General features: G+C 41.6%; 17 non-coding genes across 17 annotated transcripts; all 17 read left to right on the top strand.

Annotated features, from left to right (window-relative positions):
* Positions 1-260: 260 nt before the first annotated feature.
* LOC115147977 (U4 spliceosomal RNA) lies at positions 261-402 on the top strand. The gene has a single exon (XR_003866554.1). It is a non-coding gene; the product is annotated as a U4 spliceosomal RNA (small nuclear RNA).
* A 996-nt stretch (positions 403-1,398) lies between these two features.
* On the top strand, positions 1,399-1,540 carry LOC115147988 (U4 spliceosomal RNA). The gene has a single exon (XR_003866564.1). It is a non-coding gene; the product is annotated as a U4 spliceosomal RNA (small nuclear RNA).
* Positions 1,541-2,536: 996 nt separating this feature from the next.
* LOC115147992 (U4 spliceosomal RNA) lies at positions 2,537-2,678 on the top strand. The gene has a single exon (XR_003866568.1). It is a non-coding gene; the product is annotated as a U4 spliceosomal RNA (small nuclear RNA).
* A 997-nt stretch (positions 2,679-3,675) lies between these two features.
* On the top strand, positions 3,676-3,817 carry LOC115147976 (U4 spliceosomal RNA). The gene has a single exon (XR_003866553.1). It is a non-coding gene; the product is annotated as a U4 spliceosomal RNA (small nuclear RNA).
* Positions 3,818-4,813: 996 nt separating this feature from the next.
* Positions 4,814-4,955, top strand: LOC115147974 (U4 spliceosomal RNA). Its single transcript, XR_003866552.1, has one exon. It is a non-coding gene; the product is annotated as a U4 spliceosomal RNA (small nuclear RNA).
* Positions 4,956-5,951: 996 nt separating this feature from the next.
* Positions 5,952-6,093, top strand: LOC115147963 (U4 spliceosomal RNA). The gene has a single exon (XR_003866542.1). It is a non-coding gene; the product is annotated as a U4 spliceosomal RNA (small nuclear RNA).
* A 997-nt stretch (positions 6,094-7,090) lies between these two features.
* On the top strand, positions 7,091-7,232 carry LOC115147973 (U4 spliceosomal RNA). Its single transcript, XR_003866551.1, has one exon. It is a non-coding gene; the product is annotated as a U4 spliceosomal RNA (small nuclear RNA).
* A 993-nt stretch (positions 7,233-8,225) lies between these two features.
* Positions 8,226-8,367, top strand: LOC115147982 (U4 spliceosomal RNA). Its single transcript, XR_003866559.1, has one exon. It is a non-coding gene; the product is annotated as a U4 spliceosomal RNA (small nuclear RNA).
* A 994-nt stretch (positions 8,368-9,361) lies between these two features.
* On the top strand, positions 9,362-9,503 carry LOC115147972 (U4 spliceosomal RNA). The gene has a single exon (XR_003866550.1). It is a non-coding gene; the product is annotated as a U4 spliceosomal RNA (small nuclear RNA).
* Positions 9,504-10,499: 996 nt separating this feature from the next.
* Positions 10,500-10,641, top strand: LOC115147971 (U4 spliceosomal RNA). Its single transcript, XR_003866549.1, has one exon. It is a non-coding gene; the product is annotated as a U4 spliceosomal RNA (small nuclear RNA).
* Positions 10,642-11,638: 997 nt separating this feature from the next.
* Positions 11,639-11,780, top strand: LOC115147970 (U4 spliceosomal RNA). Its single transcript, XR_003866548.1, has one exon. It is a non-coding gene; the product is annotated as a U4 spliceosomal RNA (small nuclear RNA).
* A 996-nt stretch (positions 11,781-12,776) lies between these two features.
* LOC115147983 (U4 spliceosomal RNA) lies at positions 12,777-12,918 on the top strand. Its single transcript, XR_003866560.1, has one exon. It is a non-coding gene; the product is annotated as a U4 spliceosomal RNA (small nuclear RNA).
* A 996-nt stretch (positions 12,919-13,914) lies between these two features.
* Positions 13,915-14,056, top strand: LOC115147978 (U4 spliceosomal RNA). Its single transcript, XR_003866555.1, has one exon. It is a non-coding gene; the product is annotated as a U4 spliceosomal RNA (small nuclear RNA).
* Positions 14,057-15,051: 995 nt separating this feature from the next.
* Positions 15,052-15,193, top strand: LOC115147980 (U4 spliceosomal RNA). Its single transcript, XR_003866557.1, has one exon. It is a non-coding gene; the product is annotated as a U4 spliceosomal RNA (small nuclear RNA).
* A 994-nt stretch (positions 15,194-16,187) lies between these two features.
* LOC115147969 (U4 spliceosomal RNA) lies at positions 16,188-16,329 on the top strand. The gene has a single exon (XR_003866547.1). It is a non-coding gene; the product is annotated as a U4 spliceosomal RNA (small nuclear RNA).
* Positions 16,330-17,212: 883 nt separating this feature from the next.
* Positions 17,213-17,354, top strand: LOC115147968 (U4 spliceosomal RNA). The gene has a single exon (XR_003866546.1). It is a non-coding gene; the product is annotated as a U4 spliceosomal RNA (small nuclear RNA).
* Positions 17,355-18,350: 996 nt separating this feature from the next.
* LOC115147981 (U4 spliceosomal RNA) lies at positions 18,351-18,492 on the top strand. Its single transcript, XR_003866558.1, has one exon. It is a non-coding gene; the product is annotated as a U4 spliceosomal RNA (small nuclear RNA).
* The last annotated feature ends 946 nt before the right edge of the window (positions 18,493-19,438 follow it).

The following is a 19,438-nucleotide window of genomic DNA, read 5'->3' as shown; positions in this document are numbered from 1 at the left end:
GACCCATTGCAGCTGAGCCAGTGCTGCAGATTACCCAAAATGCTTTGCTCTCGATATAGTTTTTTTTTTTTACTACTGGAAAAAAGTAACATCTATTGTTTAAGTACCCCACCTTGCCATGAATTACATGTAATCAAGAATCCACCAAAGTGTTAAGTAGGGGGCGAACTTCTAGACATTCCAATGTAAAAACACAATAATACCGTTAACGGAGAAGCTGTGCAAGACACTACAAACAGTTTGAGTAGCTGTAATTTGACATTCTTTTGCAGTGGCGATATCATAGCCTATGAAGTCCATCTGAGGCGTGATTATTGCTGGTTGAAAACTTAACCCAATACCCCGCTTGGGACGACTTGAAATATAGTCATCCTTGGCAATTTTTGATAGTCTCATGTGAGACTACTATAAATGTGAAAGAGAAGATAGTGCCAAGACCAAAGATGGACTGCATCAAACTCATTTCCTCTTCAAATTTTTTGATGTTTCAGCAGACAGGTGAACATTATCTTGAAACTAGGTAGAAACAGAAAAAAGGTGGCAGTAGCATACGCTGTGTCAGAAGTAGTGTTGGGGAGAAAAAACTCAGCAATAGAGGGTTTGGGCCCACAATTTCAGCTTTGCCCCGCCACTGCCTCTAATTGTTGCAAGAAGTAAGTTACCCAAAGCCACTTTACACACTTCTTCTTGCCTCCACTAGAGGCAGCGATGGCAAGATTTAATTGAAAAGGTTTTGGGTTCGCGACCCATATCAGCTGAGCCAGTGGTGCTGATTACCCAAAGTGCTTTGCTCTCGATATTGGTTTTGTACAGGAAAAAAGGTAACATCTATTGAACAAGGACCCCACCTTGCCATTAATTACATGTAATCAAGAATCCACCAAAGTGTTAGGTAAGGGCTAACTGCTAGACATACCAATGTAACAAAAAATAATACAGTTTGCTGAAAGCTGTGCGAGATACTGGGTAGTCAGAAGTAGTCTTGGGGAGAATAGACTCAGCAACAGGGGGTTTGGGCCCACACTTTCAGCTTTGCCCTCACACTGCCTCTAATTCTTGCAAGAAGTAAGGTACCCAAAGCCACGTTATACACTTTTTCTTGCCTCTACTAGGTTGAGTTGAAAAGGTTTTGGGTTTGTGACCCATTGCAGCTGAGCCAGTGCTGCAGATTACCCAAAATGCTTTGCTCTCGATATAGATTTTTTTTTTACTACTGGAAAAAAGTAACATCTATTGTTTAAGTACCCCACCTTGCCATGAATTACATGTAATCAAGAATCTACCAAAGTGTTAAGTAGGGGGCGAACTTCTAGACATTCCAATGTAAAAACACAATAATACCGTTAACGGAGAAGCTGTGCAAGACACTGCAAACAGTTTGAGTAGCTGTAATTTGTCATTGTTTTGCAGTGGCGATATCATAGCCTATGAAGTCCATCTGAGGCGTGATTATTGCTGGTTGAAAACTTAACCCAATACCCCGCTTGGGACGACTTGAAATATAGTCATCCTTGGCAATTTTTGATAGTCTCATGTGAGACTACTATAAATGTGAAAGAGAAGATAGTGCCAAGACCAAAGATGGACTGCATCAAACTCATTTCCTCTTCAAATTTTTTGATGTTTCAGCAGACAGGTGAACATTATCTTGAAACTAGGTAGAAACAGAAAAAAGGTGGCAGTAGCATACCCTGTGTCAGAAGTAGTGTTGGGGAGAAAAAACTCAGCAATAGAGGGTTTGGGCCCACAATTTCAGCTTTGCCCCAACACTGCCTCTAATTGTTGCAAGAAGTAAGTTACCCAAAGCCACTTTACACACTTCTTCTTGCCTCCACTAGAGGCAGCGATGGCAAGATTTAATTGAAAAGGTTTTGGGTTCGCGACCCATTGCAGCTGAGCCAGTGGTGCTGATTACCCAAAGTGCTTTGCTCTCGATATTGGTTTTGTACAGGAAAAAAGGTAACATCTATTGAACAAGGACCCCACCTTGCCATTAATTACATGTAATCAAGAATCCACCAAAGTGTTAGGTAAGGGCTAACTGCTAGACATACCAATGTAACAAAAAATAATACAGTTTGATGAAAACTGTGCGAGATACTGGGTAGTCAGAAGTAGTCTTGGGGAGAATAGACTAAGCAACAGGGGGTTTGGGCCCACACTTTCAGCTTTGCCCTCACACTGCCTCTAATTCTTGCAAGAAGTAAGGTACCCAAAGCCACGTTATACACTTTTTCTTGCCTCTACTAGGTTGAGTTGAAAAGGTTTTGGGTTTGTGACCCATTGCAGCTGAGCCAGTGCTGCAGATTACCCAAAATGCTTTGCTCTCGATATAGTTTTTTTTTTTACTACTGGAAAAAAGTAACATCTATTGTTTAAGTACCCCACCTTGCCATGAATTACATGTAATCAAGAATCCACCAAAGTGTTAAGTAGGGGGCGAACTTCTAGACATTCCAATGTAAAAACACAATAATATCGTTAACGGAGAAGCTGTGCAAGACACTGCAAACAGTTTGAGTAGCTGTAATTTGACATTCTTTTGCAGTGGCGATATCATAATCACTGAAGTCCATCTGAGGCGTGATTATTGCTGGTTGAAAACTTAACCCAATACCCCGCTTGGGACGACTTGAAATATAGTCATCCTTGGCAATTTTTGATAGTCTCATGTGAGACTACTATAAATGTGAAAGAGAAGATAGTGCCAAGACCAAAGATGGACTGCATCAAACTCATTTCCTCTTCAAATTTTTTGATGTTTCAGCAGACCGGTGAACATCATCTTGAAACTAGGTAGAAACAGAAAAAAGGTGGCAGTAGCATACGCTGTGTCAGAAGTAGTGTTGGGGAGAAAAAACTCAGCAATAGAGGGTTTGGGCCCACAATTTCAGCTTTGCCCCGCCACTGCCTCTAATTGTTGCAAGAAGTAAGTTACCCAAAGCCACTTTACACACTTCTTCTTGCCTCCACTAGAGGCAGCGATGGCAAGATTTAATTGAAAAGGTTTTGGGTTCGCGACCCATATCAGCTGAGCCAGTGGTGCTGATTACCCAAAGTGCTTTGCTCTCGATATTGGTTTTGTACAGGAAAAAAGGTAACATCTATTGAACAAGGACCCCACCTTGCCATTAATTACATGTAATCAAGAATCCACCAAAGTGTTAGGTAAGGGCTAACTGCTAGACATACCAATGTAACAAAAAATAATACAGTTTGCTGAAAGCTGTGCGAGATACTGGGTAGTCAGAAGTAGTCTTGGGGAGAATAGACTCAGCAACAGGGGGTTTGGGCCCACACTTTCAGCTTTGCCCTCACACTGCCTCTAATTCTTGCAAGAAGTAATGTACCCAAAGCCACGTTATACACTTTTTCTTGCCTCTACTAGGTTGAGTTGAAAAGGTTTTGGGTTTGTGACCCATTGCAGCTGAGCCAGTGCTGCAGATTACCCAAAATGCTTTGCTCTCGATATAGTTTTTTTTTTTTACTACTGGAAAAAAGTAACATCTATTGTTTAAGTACCCCACCTTGCCATGAATTACATGTAATCAAGAATCTACCAAAGTGTTAAGTAGGGGGCGAACTTCTAGACATTCCAATGTAAAAACACAATAATACCGTTAACGGAGAAGCTGTGCAAGACACTGCAAACAGTTTGAGTAGCTGTAATTTGTCATTCTTTTGCAGTGGCGATATCATAGCCTATGAAGTCCATCTGAGGCGTGATTATTGCTGGTTGAAAACTTAACCCAATACCCCGCTTGGGACGACTTGAAATATAGTCATCCTTGGCAATTTTTGATAGTCTCATGTGAGACTACTATAAATGTGAAAGAGAAGATAGTGCCAAGACCAAAGATGGACTGCATCAAACTCATTTCCTCTTCAAATTTTTTGATGTTTCAGCAGACAGGTGAACATTATCTTGAAACTAGGTAGAAACAGAAAAAAGGTGGCAGTAGCATACCCTGTGTCAGAAGTAGTGTTGGGGAGAAAAAACTCAGCAATAGAGGGTTTGGGCCCACAATTTCAGCTTTGCCCCAACACTGCCTCTAATTGTTGCAAGAAGTAAGTTACCCAAAGCCACTTTACACACTTCTTCTTGCCTCCACTAGAGGCAGCGATGGCAAGATTTAATTGAAAAGGTTTTGGGTTCGCGACCCATTGCAGCTGAGCCAGTGGTGCTGATTACCCAAAGTGCTTTGCTCTCGATATTGGTTTTGTACAGGAAAAAAGGTAACATCTATTGAACAAGGACCCCACCTTGCCATTAATTACATGTAATCAAGAATCCACCAAAGTGTTAGGTAAGGGCTAACTGCTAGACATACCAATGTAACAAAAAATAATACAGTTTGATGAAAACTGTGCGAGATACTGGGTAGTCAGAAGTAGTCTTGGGGAGAATAGACTAAGCAACAGGGGGTTTGGGCCCACACTTTCAGCTTTGCCCTCACACTGCCTCTAATTCTTGCAAGAAGTAAGGTACCCAAAGCCACGTTATACACTTTTTCTTGCCTCTACTAGGTTGAGTTGAAAAGGTTTTGGGTTTGTGACCCATTGCAGCTGAGCCAGTGCTGCAGATTACCCAAAATGCTTTGCTCTCGATATAGTTTTTTTTTTTACTACTGGAAAAAAGTAACATCTATTGTTTAAGTACCCCACCTTGCCATGAATTACATGTAATCAAGAATCCACCAAAGTGTTAAGTAGGGGGCGAACTTCTAGACATTCCAATGTAAAAACACAATAATACCGTTAACGGAGAAGCTGTGCAAGACACTGCAAACAGTTTGAGTAGCTGTAATTTGACATTCTTTTGCAGTGGCGATATCATAGCCTATGAAGTCCATCTGAGGCGTGATTATTGCTGGTTGAAAACTTAACCCAATACCCCGCTTGGGACGACTTGAAATATAGTCATCCTTGGCAATTTTTGATAGTCTCATGTGAGACTACTATAAATGTGAAAGAGAAGATAGTGCCAAGACCAAAGATGGACTGCATCAAACTCATTTCCTCTTCAAATTTTTTGATGTTTCAGCAGACAGGTGAACATTATCTTGAAACTAGGTAGAAACAGAAAAAAGGTGGCAGTAGCATACGCTGTGTCAGAAGTAGTGTTGGGGAGAAAAAACTCAGCAATAGAGGGTTTGGGCCCACAATTTCAGCTTTGCCCCGACACTGCCTCTAATTGTTGCAAGAAGTAAGTTACCCAAAGCCACTTTACACACTTCTTCTTGCCTCCACTAGAGGCAGCGATGGCAAGATTTAATTGAAAAGGTTTTGGGTTCGCGACCCATTGCAGCTGAGCCAGTGGTGCTGATTACCCAAAGTGCTTTGCTCTCGATATTGGTTTTGTACAGGAAAAAAGGTAACATCTATTGAACAAGGACCCCACCTTGCCATTAATTACATGTAATCAAGAATCCACCAAAGTGTTAGGTAAGGGCTAACTGCTAGACATACCAATGTAACAAAAAATAATACAGTTTGCTGAAAGCTGTGCGAGATACTGGGTAGTCAGAAGTAGTCTTGGGGAGAATAGACTCAGCAACAGGGGGTTTGGGCCCACACTTTCAGCTTTGCCCTCACACTGCCTCTAATTCTTGCAAGAAGTAAGGTACCCAAAGCCACGTTATACACTTTTTCTTGCCTCTACTAGGTTGAGTTGAAAAGGTTTTGGGTTTGTGACCCATTGCAGCTGAGCCAGTGCTGCAGATTACCCAAAATGCTTTGCTCTCGATATAGATTTTTTTTTTACTACTGGAAAAAAGTAACATCTATTGTTTAAGTACCCCACCTTGCCATGAATTACATGTAATCAAGAATCCACCAAAGTGTTAAGTAGGGGGCGAACTTCTAGACATTCCAATGTAAAAACACAATAATACCGTTAACGGAGAAGCTGTGCAAGACACTGCAAACAGTTTGAGTAGCTGTAATTTGTCATTCTTTTGCAGTGGCGATATCATAGCCTATGAAGTCAATCTGAGGCGTGATTATTGCTGGTTGAAAACTTAACCCAATACCCCGCTTGGGATGACTTGAAATATAGTCATCCTTGGCAATTTTTGATAGTCTCATGTGAGACTACTATAAATGTGAAAGAGAAGATAGTGCCAAGACCAAAGATGGACTGCATCAAACTCATTTCCTCTTCACATTATTTGATGTTTCAGCAGACAGGTGAACATTATCTTGAAACTAGGTAGAAACAGAAAAAAGGTGGCAGTAGCATACGCTGTGTCAGAAGTAGTGTTGGGGAGAAAAAACTCAGCAATAGAGGGTTTGGGCCCACAATTTCAGCTTTGCCCCGACACTGCCTCTAATTGTTGCAAGAAGTAAGTTACCCAAAGCCACTTTACACACTTCTTCTTGCCTCCACTAGAGGCAGCGACGGCAAGATTTAATTGAAAAGGTTTTGGGTTCGCGACCCATTGCAGCTGAGCCAGTGGTGCTGATTACCCAAAGTGCTTTGCTCTCGATATTGGTTTTGTACAGGAAAAAAGGTAACATCTATTGAACAAGGACCCCACCTTGCCATTAATTACATGTAATCAAGAATCCACCAAAGTGTTAGGTAAGGGCTAACTGCTAGACATACCAATGTAACAAAAAATAATACAGTTTGCTGAAAGCTGTGCGAGATACTGGGTAGTCAGAAGTAGTCTTGGGTAGAATAGACTCAGCAACAGGGGGTTTGGGCCCACACTTTCAGCTTTGCCCTCACACTGCCTCTAATTCTTGCAAGAAGTAAGGTACCCAAAGCCACGTTATACACTTTTTCTTGCCTCTACTAGGTTGAGTTGAAAAGGTTTTGGGTTTGTGACCCATTGCAGCTGAGCCAGTGCTGCAGATTACCCAAAATGCTTTGCTCTCGATATAGTTTTTTTTTTTACTACTGGAAAAAAGTAACATCTATTGTTTAAGTACCCCACCTTGCCATGAATTACATGTAATCAAGAATCCTACCAAAGTGTTAAGTAGGGGGCGAACTTCTAGACATTCCAATGTAAAAACACAATAATACCGTTAACGGAGAAGCTGTGCAAGACACTGCAAACAGTTTGAGTAGCTGTAATTTGTCATTCTTTTGCAGTGGCGATATCATAGCCTATGAAGTCCATCTGAGGCGTGATTATTGCTGGTTGAAAACTTAACCCAATACCCCGCTTGGGACGACTTGAAATATAGTCATCCTTGGCAATTTTTGATAGTCTCATGTGAGACTACTATAAATGTGAAAGAGAAGATAGTGCCAAGACCAAAGATGGACTGCATCAAACTCATTTCCTCTTCAAATTTTTTGATGTTTCAGCAGACAGGTGAACATTATCTTGAAACTAGGTAGAAACAGAAAAAAGGTGGCAGTAGCATACGCTGTCAGAAGTAGTGTTGGGGAGAAAAAACTCAGCAATAGAGGGTTTGGGCCCACAATTTCAGCTTTCCCCCCGACACTGCCTCTAATTGTTGCAAGAAGTAAGTTACCCAAAGCCACTTTACACACTTCTTCTTGCCTCCACTAGAGGCAGCGATGGCAAGATTTAATTGAAAAGGTTTTGGGTTCGCGACCCATTGCAGCTGAGCCAGTGGTGCTGATTACCCAAAGTGCTTTGCTCTCGATATTGGTTTTGCACAGGAAAAAAGGTAACATCTATTGAACAAGGACCCCACCTTGCCATTAATTACATGTAATCAAGAATCCACCAAAGTGTTAGGTAAGGGCTAACTGCTAGACATACCAATGTAACAAAAAATAATACAGTTTGCTGAAAGCTGTGCGAGATACTGGGTAGTCAGAAGTAGTCTTGGGGAGAATAGACTCAGCAACAGGGGCTTTGGGCCCACACTTTCAGCTTTGCCCTCACACTGCCTCTAATTCTTGCAAGAAGTAAGGTACCCAAAGCCACGTTATACACTTTTTCTTGCCTCTACTAGGTTGAGTTGAAAAGGTTTTGGGTTTGTGACCCATTGCAGCTGAGCCAGTGCTGCAGATTACCCAAAATGCTTTGCTCTCGATATATTTTTTTTTTACTACTGGAAAAAAGTAACATCTATTGTTTAAGTACCCCACCTTGCCATGAATTACATGTAATCAAGAATCCACCAAAGTGTTAAGTAGGGGGCGAACTTCTAGACATTCCAATGTAAAAACACAATAATACCGTTAACGGAGAAGCTGTGCAAGACACTGCAAACAGTTTGAGTAGCTGTAATTTGTCATTCTTTTGCAGTGGCGATATCATAGCCTATGAAGTCCATCTGAGGTGTGATTATTGCTGGTTGAAAACTTAACCCAATACCCCGCTTGGGACGACTTGAAATATAGTCATCCTTGGCAATTTTTGATAGTCTCATGTGAGACTACTATAAATGTGAAAGAGAAGATAGTGCCAAGACCAAAGATGGACTGCATCAAACTCATTTCCTCTTCAAATTTTTTGATGTTTCAGCAGACAGGTGAACATTATCTTGAAACTAGGTAGAAACAGAAAAAAGGTGGCAGTAGCGTACGCTGTCAGAAGTAGTGTTGGGGAGAAAAAACTCAGCAATAGAGGGTTTGGGCCCACAATTTCAGCTTTCCCCCCGACACTGCCTCTAATTGTTGCAAGAAGTAAGTTACCCAAAGCCACTTTACACACTTCTTCTTGCCTCCACTAGAGGCAGCGACGGCAAGATTTAATTGAAAAGGTTTTGGGTTCGCGACCCATTGCAGCTGAGCCAGTGGTGCTGATTACCCAAAGTGCTTTGCTCTCGATATTGGTTTTGTACAGGAAAAAAGGTAACATCTATTGAACAAGGACCCCACCTTGCCATTAATTACATGTAATCAAGAATCCACCAAAGTGTTAGGTAAGGGCTAACTGCTAGACATACCAATGTAACAAAAAATAATACAGTTTGCTGAAAGCTGTGCGAGATACTGGGTAGTCAGAAGTAGTCTTGGGGAGAATAGACTCAGCAACAGGGGGTTTGGGCCCACACTTTCAGCTTTGCCCTCACACTGCCTCTAATTCTTGCAAGAAGTAAGGTACCCAAAGCCACGTTATACACTTTTTCTTGCCTCTACTAGGTTGAGTTGAAAAGGTTTTGGGTTTGTGACCCATTGCAGCTGAGCCAGTGCTGCAGATTACCCAAAATGCTTTGCTCTCGATATAGTTTTTTTTTTACTACTGGAAAAAAGTAACATCTATTGTTTAAGTACCCCACCTTGCCATGAATTACATGTAATCAAGAATCTACCAAAGTGTTAAGTAGGGGGCGAACTTCTAGACATTCCAATGTAAAAACACAATAATACCGTTAACGGAGAAGCTGTGCAAGACACTGCAAACAGTTTGAGTAGCTGTAATTTGACATTCTTTTGCAGTGGCGATATCATAGCCTATGAAGTCCATCTGAGGCGTGATTATTGCTGGTTGAAAACTTAACCCAATACCCCGCTTGGGACGACTTGAAATATAGTCATCCTTGGCAATTTTTGATAGTCTCATGTGAGACTACTATAAATGTGAAAGAGAAGATAGCGCCAAGACCAAAGATGGACTGCATCAAACTCATTTCCTCTTCAAATTTTTTGATGTTTCAGCAGACAGGTGAACATTATCTTGAAACTAGGTAGAAACAGAAAAAAGGTGGCAGTAGCATACGCTGTGTCAGAAGTAGTGTTGGGGAGAAAAAACTCAGCAATAGAGGGTTTGGGCCCACAATTTCAGCTTTCCCCCCGACACTGCCTCTAATTGTTGCAAGAAGTAAGTTACCCAAAGCCACTTTACACACTTCTTCTTGCCTCCACTAGAGGCAGCGATGGCAAGATTTAATTGAAAAGGTTTTGGGTTCGCGACCCATTGCAGCTGAGCCAGTGGTGCTGATTACCCAAAGTGCTTTGCTCTCGATATTGGTTTTGTACAGGAAAAAAGGTAACATCTATTGAACAAGGACCCCACCTTGCCATTAATTACATGTAATCAAGAATCCACCAAAGTGTTAGGTAAGGGCTAACTGCTAGACATACCAATGTAACAAAAAATAATACAGTTTGCTGAAAGCTGTGCGAGATACTGGGTAGTCAGAAGTAGTCTTGGGGAGAATAGACTCAGCAACAGGGGGTTTGGGCCCACACTTTCAGCTTTGCCCTCACACTGCCTCTAATTCTTGCAAGAAGTAAGGTACCCAAAGCCACGTTATACACTTTTTCTTGCCTCTACTAGGTTGAGTTGAAAAGGTTTTGGGTTTGTGACCCATTGCAGCTGAGCCAGTGCTGCAGATTACCCAAAATGCTTTGCTCTCGATATAGTTTTTTTTTTACTACTGGAAAAAAGTAACATCTATTGTTTAAGTACCCCACCTTGCCATGAATTACATGTAATCAAGAATCCACCAAAGTGTTAAGTAGGGGGCGAACTTCTAGACATTCCAATGTAAAAACACAATAATACCGTTAACGGAGAAGCTGTGCAAGACACTGCAAACAGTTTGAGTAGCTGTAATTTGTCATTCTTTTGCAGTGGCGATATCATAGCCTATGAAGTCCATCTGAGGCGTGATTATTGCTGGTTGAAAACTTAACCCAATACCCCGCTTGGGACGACTTGAAATATAGTCATCCTTGGCAATTTTTGATAGTCTCATGTGAGACTACTATAAATGTGAAAGAGAAGATAGCGCCAAGACCAAGGATGGACTGCATCAAACTCATTTCCTCTTCAAATTTTTTGATGTTTCAGCAGACAGGTGAACATTATCTTGAAACTAGGTAGAAACAGAAAAAAGGTGGCAGTAGCATACGCTGTGTCAGAAGTAGTGTTGGGGAGAAAAAACTCAGCAATAGAGGGTTTGGGCCCACAATTTCAGCTTTCCCCCCGACACTGCCTCTAATTGTTGCAAGAAGTAAGTTACCCAAAGCCACTTTACACACTTCTTCTTGCCTCCACTAGAGGCAGCGACGGCAAGATTTAATTGAAAAGGTTTTGGGTTCGCGACCCATTGCAGCTGAGCCAGTGGTGCTGATTACCCAAAGTGCTTTGCTCTCGATATTGGTTTTGCACAGGAAAAAAGGTAACATCTATTGAACAAGGACCCCACCTTGCCATTAATTACATGTAATCAAGAATCCACCAAAGTGTTAGGTAAGGGCTAACTGCTAGACATACCAATGTAACAAAAAATAATACAGTTTGCTGAAAGCTGTGCGAGATACTGGGTAGTCAGAAGTAGTCTTGGGGAGAATAGACTCAGCAACAGGGGGTTTGGGCCCACACTTTCAGCTTTGCCCTCACACTGCCTCTAATTCTTGCAAGAAGTAAGGTACCCAAAGCCACGTTATACACTTTTTCTTGCCTCTACTAGGTTGAGTTGAAAAGGTTTTGGGTTTGTGACCCATTGCAGCTGAGCCAGTGCTGCAGATTACCCAAAATGCTTTGCTCTCGATATAGTTTTTTTTTTTACTACTGGAAAAAAGTAACATCTATTGTTTAAGTACCCCACCTTGCCATGAATTACATGTAATCAAGAATCCACCAAAGTGTTAAGTAGGGGGCGAACTTCTAGACATTCCAATGTAAAAACACAATAATACCGTTAACGGAGAAGCTGTGCAAGACACTGCAAACAGTTTGAGTAGCTGTAATTTGACATTCTTTTGCAGTGGCGATATCATAGCCTATGAAGTCCATCTGAGGCGTGATTATTGCTGGTTGAAAACTTAACCCAATACCCCGCTTGGGACGACTTGAAATATAGTCATCCTTGGCAATTTTTGATAGTCTCATGTGAGACTACTATAAATGTGAAAGAGAAGATAGTGCCAAGACCAAAGATGGACTGCATCAAACTCATTTCCTCTTCAAATTTTTTGATGTTTCAGCAGACAGGTGAACATTATCTTGAAACTAGGTAGAAACAGAAAAAAGGTGGCAGTAGCATACGCTGTGTCAGAAGTAGTGTTGGGGAGAAAAAACTCAGTAATAGAGGGTTTGGGCCCACAATTTCAGCTTTCCCCCGACACTGCCTCTAATTGTTGCAAGAAGTAAGTTACCCAAAGCCACTTTACACACTTCTTCTTGCCTCCACTAGAGGCAGCGATGGCAAGATTTAATTGAAAAGGTTTTGGGTTCGCGACCCATTGCAGCTGAGCCAGTGGTGCTGATTACCCAAAGTGCTTTGCTCTCGATATTGGTTTTGCACAGGAACAAAGGTAACATCTATTGAACAAGGACCCCACCTTGCCATTAATTACATGTAATCAAGAATCCACCAAAGTGTTAGGTAAGGGCTAACTGCTAGACATACCAATGTAACAAAAAATAATACAGTTTGCTGAAAGCTGTGCGAGATACTGGGTAGTCAGAAGTAGTCTTGGGGAGAATAGACTCAGCAACAGGGGGTTTGGGCCCACACTTTCAGCTTTGCCCTCACACTGCCTCTAATTCTTGCAAGAAGTAAGGTACCCAAAGCCACGTTATACACTTTTTCTTGCCTCCACTAGGTTGAGTTGAAAAGGTTTTGGGTTTGTGACCCATTGCAGCTGAGCCAGTGCTGCAGATTACCCAAAATGCTTTGCTCTCGATATAGTTTTTTTTTTACTACTGGAAAAAAGTAACATCTATTGTTTAAGTACCCCACCTTGCCATGAATTATATGTAATCAAGAATCCACCAAAGTGTTAAGTAGGGGGCGAACTTCTAGACATTCCAATGTAAAATCACAATAATACCGTTAACGGAGAAGCTGTGCAAGACACTGCAAACAGTTTGAGTAGCTGTAATTTTGACATTCTTTTGCAGTGGCGATATCATAGCCTATGAAGTCCATCTGAGGTGCGATTATTGCTGGTTGAAAACTTAACCCAATACCCCGCTTGGGATGACTTGAAATATAGTCATCCTTGGCAATTTTTGATATTCTCATGTGAGACTACTATAAATGTGACAGAGAAGATAGTGCCAAGACCAAAGATGGACTGCATCAAACTCATTTCCTCTTCAAATTTTTTGATGTTTCAGCAGACAGGTGAACATTATCTTGAAACTAGGTAGAAACAGAAAAAAGGTGGCAGTAGCATACGCTGTGTCAGAAGTAGTGTTGGGGAGAAAAAACTCAGCAATAGAGGGTTTGGGCCCACAATTTCAGCTTTCCCCCCGACACTGCCTCTAATTGTTGCAAGAAGTAAGTTACCCAAAGCCACTTTACACACTTCTTCTTGCCTCCACTAGAGGCAGCGACGGCAAGATTTAATTGAAAAGGTTTTGGGTTCGCGACCCATTGCAGCTGAGCCAGTGGTGCTGATTACCCAAAGTGCTTTGCTCTCGATATTGGTTTTGCACAGGAAAAAAGGTAACATCTATTGAACAAGGACCCCACCTTGCCATTAATTACATGTAATCAAGAATCCACCAAAGTGTTAGGTAAGGGCTAACTGCTAGACATACCAATGTAACAAAAAATAATACAGTTTGCTGAAAGCTGTGCGAGATACTGGGTAGTCAGAAGTAGTCTTGGGGAGAATAGACTCAGCAACAGGGGGTTTGGGCCCACACTTTCAGCTTTGCCCTCACACTGCCTCTAATTCTTGCAAGAAGTAAGGTACCCAAAGCCACGTTATACACTTTTTCTTGCCTCTACTAGGTTGAGTTGAAAAGGTTTTGGGTTTGTGACCCATTGCAGCTGAGCCAGTGCTGCAGATTACCCAAAATGCTTTGCTCTCGATATAGTTTTTTTTTTACTACTGGAAAAAAGTAACATCTATTGTTTAAGTACCCCACCTTGCCATGAATTACATGTAATCAAGAATCCACCAAAGTGTTAAGTAGGGGGCGAACTTCTAGACATTCCAATGTAAAAACACAATAATATCGTTAACGGAGAAGCTGTGCAAGACACTGCAAACAGTTTGAGTAGCTGTAATTTGACATTCTTTTGCAGTGGCGATATCATAGCCACTGAAGTCCATCTGAGGCGTGATTATTGCTGGTTGAAAACTTAACCCAATACCCCGCTTGGGACGACTTGAAATATAGTCATCCTTGGCAATTTTTGATAGTCTCATGTGAGACTACTATAAATGTGAAAGAGAAGATAGCGCCAAGACCAAAGATGGACTGCATCAAACTCATTTCCTCTTCAAATTTTTTGATGTTTCAGCAGACAGGTGAACATTATCTTGAAACTAGGTAGAAACAGAAAAAAGGTGGCAGTAGCATACGCTGTGTCAGAAGTAGTGTTGGGGAGAAAAAACTCAGCAATAGAGGGTTTGGGCCCACAATTTCAGCTTTCCCCCGACACTGCCTCTAATTGTTGCAAGAAGTAAGTTACCCAAAGCCACTTTACACACTTCTTCTTGCCTCCACTAGAGGCAGCGATGGCAAGATTTAATTGAAAAGGTTTTGGGTTCGCGACCCATTGCAGCTGAGCCAGTGGTGCTGATTACCCAAAGTGCTTTGCTCTCGATATTGGTTTTGTACAGGAAAAAAGGTAACATCTATTGAACAAGGACCCCACCTTGCCATTAATTACATGTAATCAAGAATCCACCAAAGTGTTAGGTAAGGGCTAACTGCTAGACATACCAATGTAACAAAAAATAATACAGTTTGCTGAAAGCTGTGCGAGATACTGGGTAGTCAGAAGTAGTCTTGGGGAGAATAGACTCAGCAACAGGGGGTTTGGGCCCACACTTTCAGCTTTGCCCTCACACTGCCTCTAATTCTTGCAAGAAGTAAGGTACCCAAAGCCACGTTATACACTTTTTCTTACCTCTACTAGGTTGAGTTGAAAAGGTTTTGGGTTTGTGACCCATTGCAGCTGAGCCAGTGCTGCAGATTACCCAAAATGCTTTGCTCTCGATATAGTTTTTTTTTTACTACTGGAAAAAAGTAACATCTATTGTTTAAGTACCCCACCTTGCCATGAATTACATGTAATCAAGAATCCACCAAAGTGTTAAGTAGGGGGCGAACTTCTAGACATTCCAATGTAAAAACACAATAATACCGTTAACGGAGAAGCTGTGCAAGACACTGCAAACAGTTTGAGTAGCTGTAATTTGACATTCTTTTGCAGTGGCGATATCATAGCCTATGAAGTCAATCTGAGGCGTGATTATTGCTGGTTGAAAACTTAACCCAATACCCCGCTTGGGACGACTTGAAATATGGTCATCCTTGGCAATTTTTGATAGTCTCATGTGAGACTACTATAAATGTGAAAGAGAAGATAGTGCCAAGACCAAAGATGGACTGCATCAAACTCATTTCCTCTTCAAATTTTTGATGTTTCAGCAGACAGGTGAACATTATCTTGAAACTAGGTAGAAACAGAAAAAAGGTGGCAGTAGCATACGCTGTGTCAGAAGTAGTGTTGGGGAGAAAAAACTCAGTAATAGAGGGTTTGGGCCCACAATTTCAGCTTTCCCCCGACACTGCCTCTAATTGTTGCAAGAAGTAAGTTACCCAAAGCCACTTTACACACTTCTTCTTGCCTCCACTAGAGGCAGCGATGGCAAGATTTAATTGAAAAGGTTTTGGGTTCGCGACCCATTGCAGCTGAGCCAGTGGTGCTGATTACCCAAAGTGCTTTGCTCTCGATATTGGTTTTGTACAGGAAAAAAGGTAACATCTATTGAACAAGGACCCCACCTTGCCATTAATTACATGTAATCAAGAATCCACCAAAGTGTTAGGTAAGGGCTAACTGCTAGACATACCAATGTAACAAAAAATAATACAGTTTGCTGAAAGCTGTGCGAGATACTGGGTAGTCAGAAGTAGTCTTGGGGAGAATAGACTCAGCAACAGGGGGTTTGGGCCCACACTTTCAGCTTTGCCCTCACACTGCCTCTAATTCTTGCAAGAAGTAAGGTACCCAAAGCCACGTTATACACTTTTTCTTGCCTCTACTAGGTTGAGTTGAAAAGGTTTTGGGTTTGTGACCCATTGCAGCTGAGCCAGTGCTGCAGATTACCCAAAATGCTTTGCTCTCGATATAGTTTTTTTTTTACTACTGGAAAAAAGTAACATCTATTGTTTAAGTACCCCACCTTGCCATGAATTACATGTAATCAAGAATCCACCAAAGTGTTAAGTAGGGGGCGAACTTCTAGACATTCCAATGTAAAAACACAATAATACCGTTAACGGAGAAGCTGTGCAAGACACTGCAAACAGTTTGAGTAGCTGTAATTTGACATTCTTTTGCAGTGGCGATATCATAGCCTATGAAGTCCATCTGAGGCGTGATTATTGCTGGTTGAAAACTTAACCCAATACCCCGCTTGGGACGACTTGAAATATAGTCATCCTTGGCAATTTTTGATAGTCTCATGTGAGACTACTATAAATGTGAAAGAGAAGATAGTGCCAAGACCAAAGATGGACTGCATCAAACTCATTTCCTCTTCAAATTTTTTGATGTTTCAGCAGACAGGTGAACATTATCTTGAAACTAGGTAGAAACAGAAAAAAGGTGGCAGTAGCATACGCTGTGTCAGAAGTAGTGTTGGGGAGAAAAAACTAGAGGCAGCGATGGCAAGATTTAATTGAAAAGGTTTTGGGTTCGCGACCCATTGCAGCTGAGCCAGTGGTGCTGATTACCCAAAGTGCTTTGCTCTCGATATTGGTTTTGTACAGGAAAAAAGGTAACATCTATTGAACAAGGACCCCACCTTGCCATTAATTACATGTAATCAAGAATCCACCAAAGTGTTAGGTAAGGGCTAACTGCTAGACATACCAATGTAACAAAAAATAATACAGTTTGCTGAAAGCTGTGCGAGATACTGGGTAGTCAGAAGTAGTCTTGGGGAGAATAGACTCAGCAACAGGGGGTTTGGGCCCACACTTTCAGCTTTGCCCTCACACTGCCTCTAATTCTTGCAAGAAGTAAGGTACCCAAAGCCACGTTATACACTTTTTCTTGCCTCTACTAGGTTGAGTTGAAAAGGTTTTGGGTTTGTGACCCATTGCAGCTGAGCCAGTGCTGCAGATTACCCAAAATGCTTTGCTCTCGATATAGTTTTTTTTTTACTACTGGAAAAAAGTAACATCTATTGTTTAAGTACCCCACCTTGCCATGAATTACATGTAATCAAGAATCCACCAAAGTGTTAAGTAGGGGGCGAACTTCTAGACATTCCAATGTAAAAACACAATAATACCGTTAACGGAGAAGCTGTGCAAGACACTGCAAACAGTTTGAGTAGCTGTAATTTGACATTCTTTTGCAGTGGCGATATCATAGCCTATGAAGTCCATCTGAGGCGTGATTATTGCTGGTTGAAAACTTAACCCAATACCCCGCTTGGGACGACTTGAAATATAGTCATCCTTGGCAATTTTTGATAGTCTCATGTGAGACTACTATAAATGTGAAAGAGAAGATAGTGCCAAGACCAAAGATGGACTGCATCAAACTCATTTCCTCTTCAAATTTTTTGATGTTTCAGCAGACAGGTGAACATTATCTTGAAACTAGGTAGAAACAGAAAAAAGGTGGCAGTAGCATAAGCTGTGTCAGAAGTAGTGTTGGGGAGAAAAAACTCAGCAATAGAGGGTTTGGGCCCACAATTTCAGCTTTCCCCCCGACACTGCCTCTAATTGTTGCAAGAAGTAAGTTACCCAAAGCCACTTTACACACTTCTTCTTGCCTCCACTAGAGGCAGCGACGGCAAGATTTAATTGAAAAGGTTTTGGGTTCGCGACCCATTGCAGCTGAGCCAGTGGTGCTGATTACCCAAAGTGCTTTGCTCTCGATATTGGTTTTGCACAGGAACAAAGGTAACATCTATTGAACAAGGACCCCACCTTGCCATTAATTACATGTAATCAAGAATCCACCAAAGTGTTAGGTAAGGGCTAACTGCTAGACATACCAATGTAACAAAAAATAATACAGTTTGCTGAAAGCTGTGCGAGATACTGGGTAGTCAGAAGTAGTCTTGGGGAGAATAGACTCAGCAACAGGGGGTTTGGGCCCACACTTTCAGCTTTGCCCTCACACTGCCTCTAATTCTTGCAAGAAGTAAGGTACCCAAAGCCACGTTATACACTTTTTCTTACCTCTACTAGGTTGAGTTGAAAAGGTTTTGGGTTTGTGACCCATTGCAGCTGAGCCAGTGCTGCAGATTACCCAAAATGCTTTGCTCTCGATATAGTTTTTTTTTTACTACTGGAAAAAAGTAACATCTATTGTTTAAGTACCCCACCTTGCCATGAATTACATGTAATCAAGAATCCACCAAAGTGTTAAGTAGGGGGCGAACTTCTAGACATTCCAATGTAAAAACACAATAATACCGTTAACGGAGAAGCTGTGCAAGACACTGCAAACAGTTTGAGTAGCTGTAATTTGACATTCTTTTGCAGTGGCGATATCATAGCCTATGAAGTCCATCTGAGGCGTGATTATTGCTGGTTGAAAACTTAACCCAATACCCCGCTTGGGACGACTTGAAATATGGTCATCCTTGGCAATTTTTGATAGTCTCATGTGAGACTACTATAAATGTGACAGAGAAGATAGTGCCAAGACCAAAGATGGACTGCATCAAACTCATTTCCTCTTCAAATTTTTTGATGTTTCAGCAGACAGGTGAACATTATCTTGAAACTAGGTAGAAACAGAAAGAAGGTGGCAGTAGCATACGCTGTGTCAGAAGTAGTGTTGGGGAGAAAATACTCAGCAATAGAGGGTTTGGGCCCACAATTTCAGCTTTCCCCCGACACTGCCTCTAATTGTTGCAAGAAGTAAGTTACCCAAAGCCACTTTACACACTTCTTCTTGCCTCCACTAGAGGCAGCGATGGCAAGATTTAATTGAAAAGGTTTTGGGTTCGCGACCCATTGCAGCTGAGCCAGTGGTGCTGATTACCCAAAGTGCTTTGCTCTCGATATTGGTTTTGTACAGGAAAAAAGGTAACATCTATTGAACAAGGACCCCACCTTGCCATTAATTACATGTAATCAAGAATCCACCAAAGTGTTAGGTAAGGGCTAACTGCTAGACATACCAATGTAACAAAAAATAATACAGTTTGCTGAAAGCTGTGCGAGATACTGGGTAGTCAGAAGTAGTCTTGGGGAGAATAGACTCAGCAACAGGGGGTTTGGGCCCACACTTTCAGCTTTGCCCTCACACTGCCTCTAATTCTTGCAAGAAGTAAGGTACCCAAAGCCACGTTATACACTTTTTCTTGCCTCTACTAGGTTGAGTTGAAAAGGTTTTGGGTTTGTGACCCATTGCAGCTGAGCCAGTGCTGCAGATTACCCAAAATGCTTTGCTCTCGATATAGTTTTTTTTTTACTACTGGAAAAAAGTAACATCTATTGTTTAAGTACCCCACCTTGCCATGAATTACATGTAATCAATAATCCACCAAAGTGTTAAGTAGGGGGCGAACTTCTAGACATTCCAATGTAAAAACACAATAATACCGTTAACG

This window comes from Salmo trutta, chromosome 14 (assembly GCF_901001165.1).
Source record: "Salmo trutta chromosome 14, fSalTru1.1, whole genome shotgun sequence".
NCBI lineage: Eukaryota > Metazoa > Chordata > Actinopteri > Salmoniformes > Salmonidae > Salmo > Salmo trutta.
Note: the sequence above shows the minus strand (reverse complement) of the source record. Positions and strands in the feature narration are given on the sequence as shown.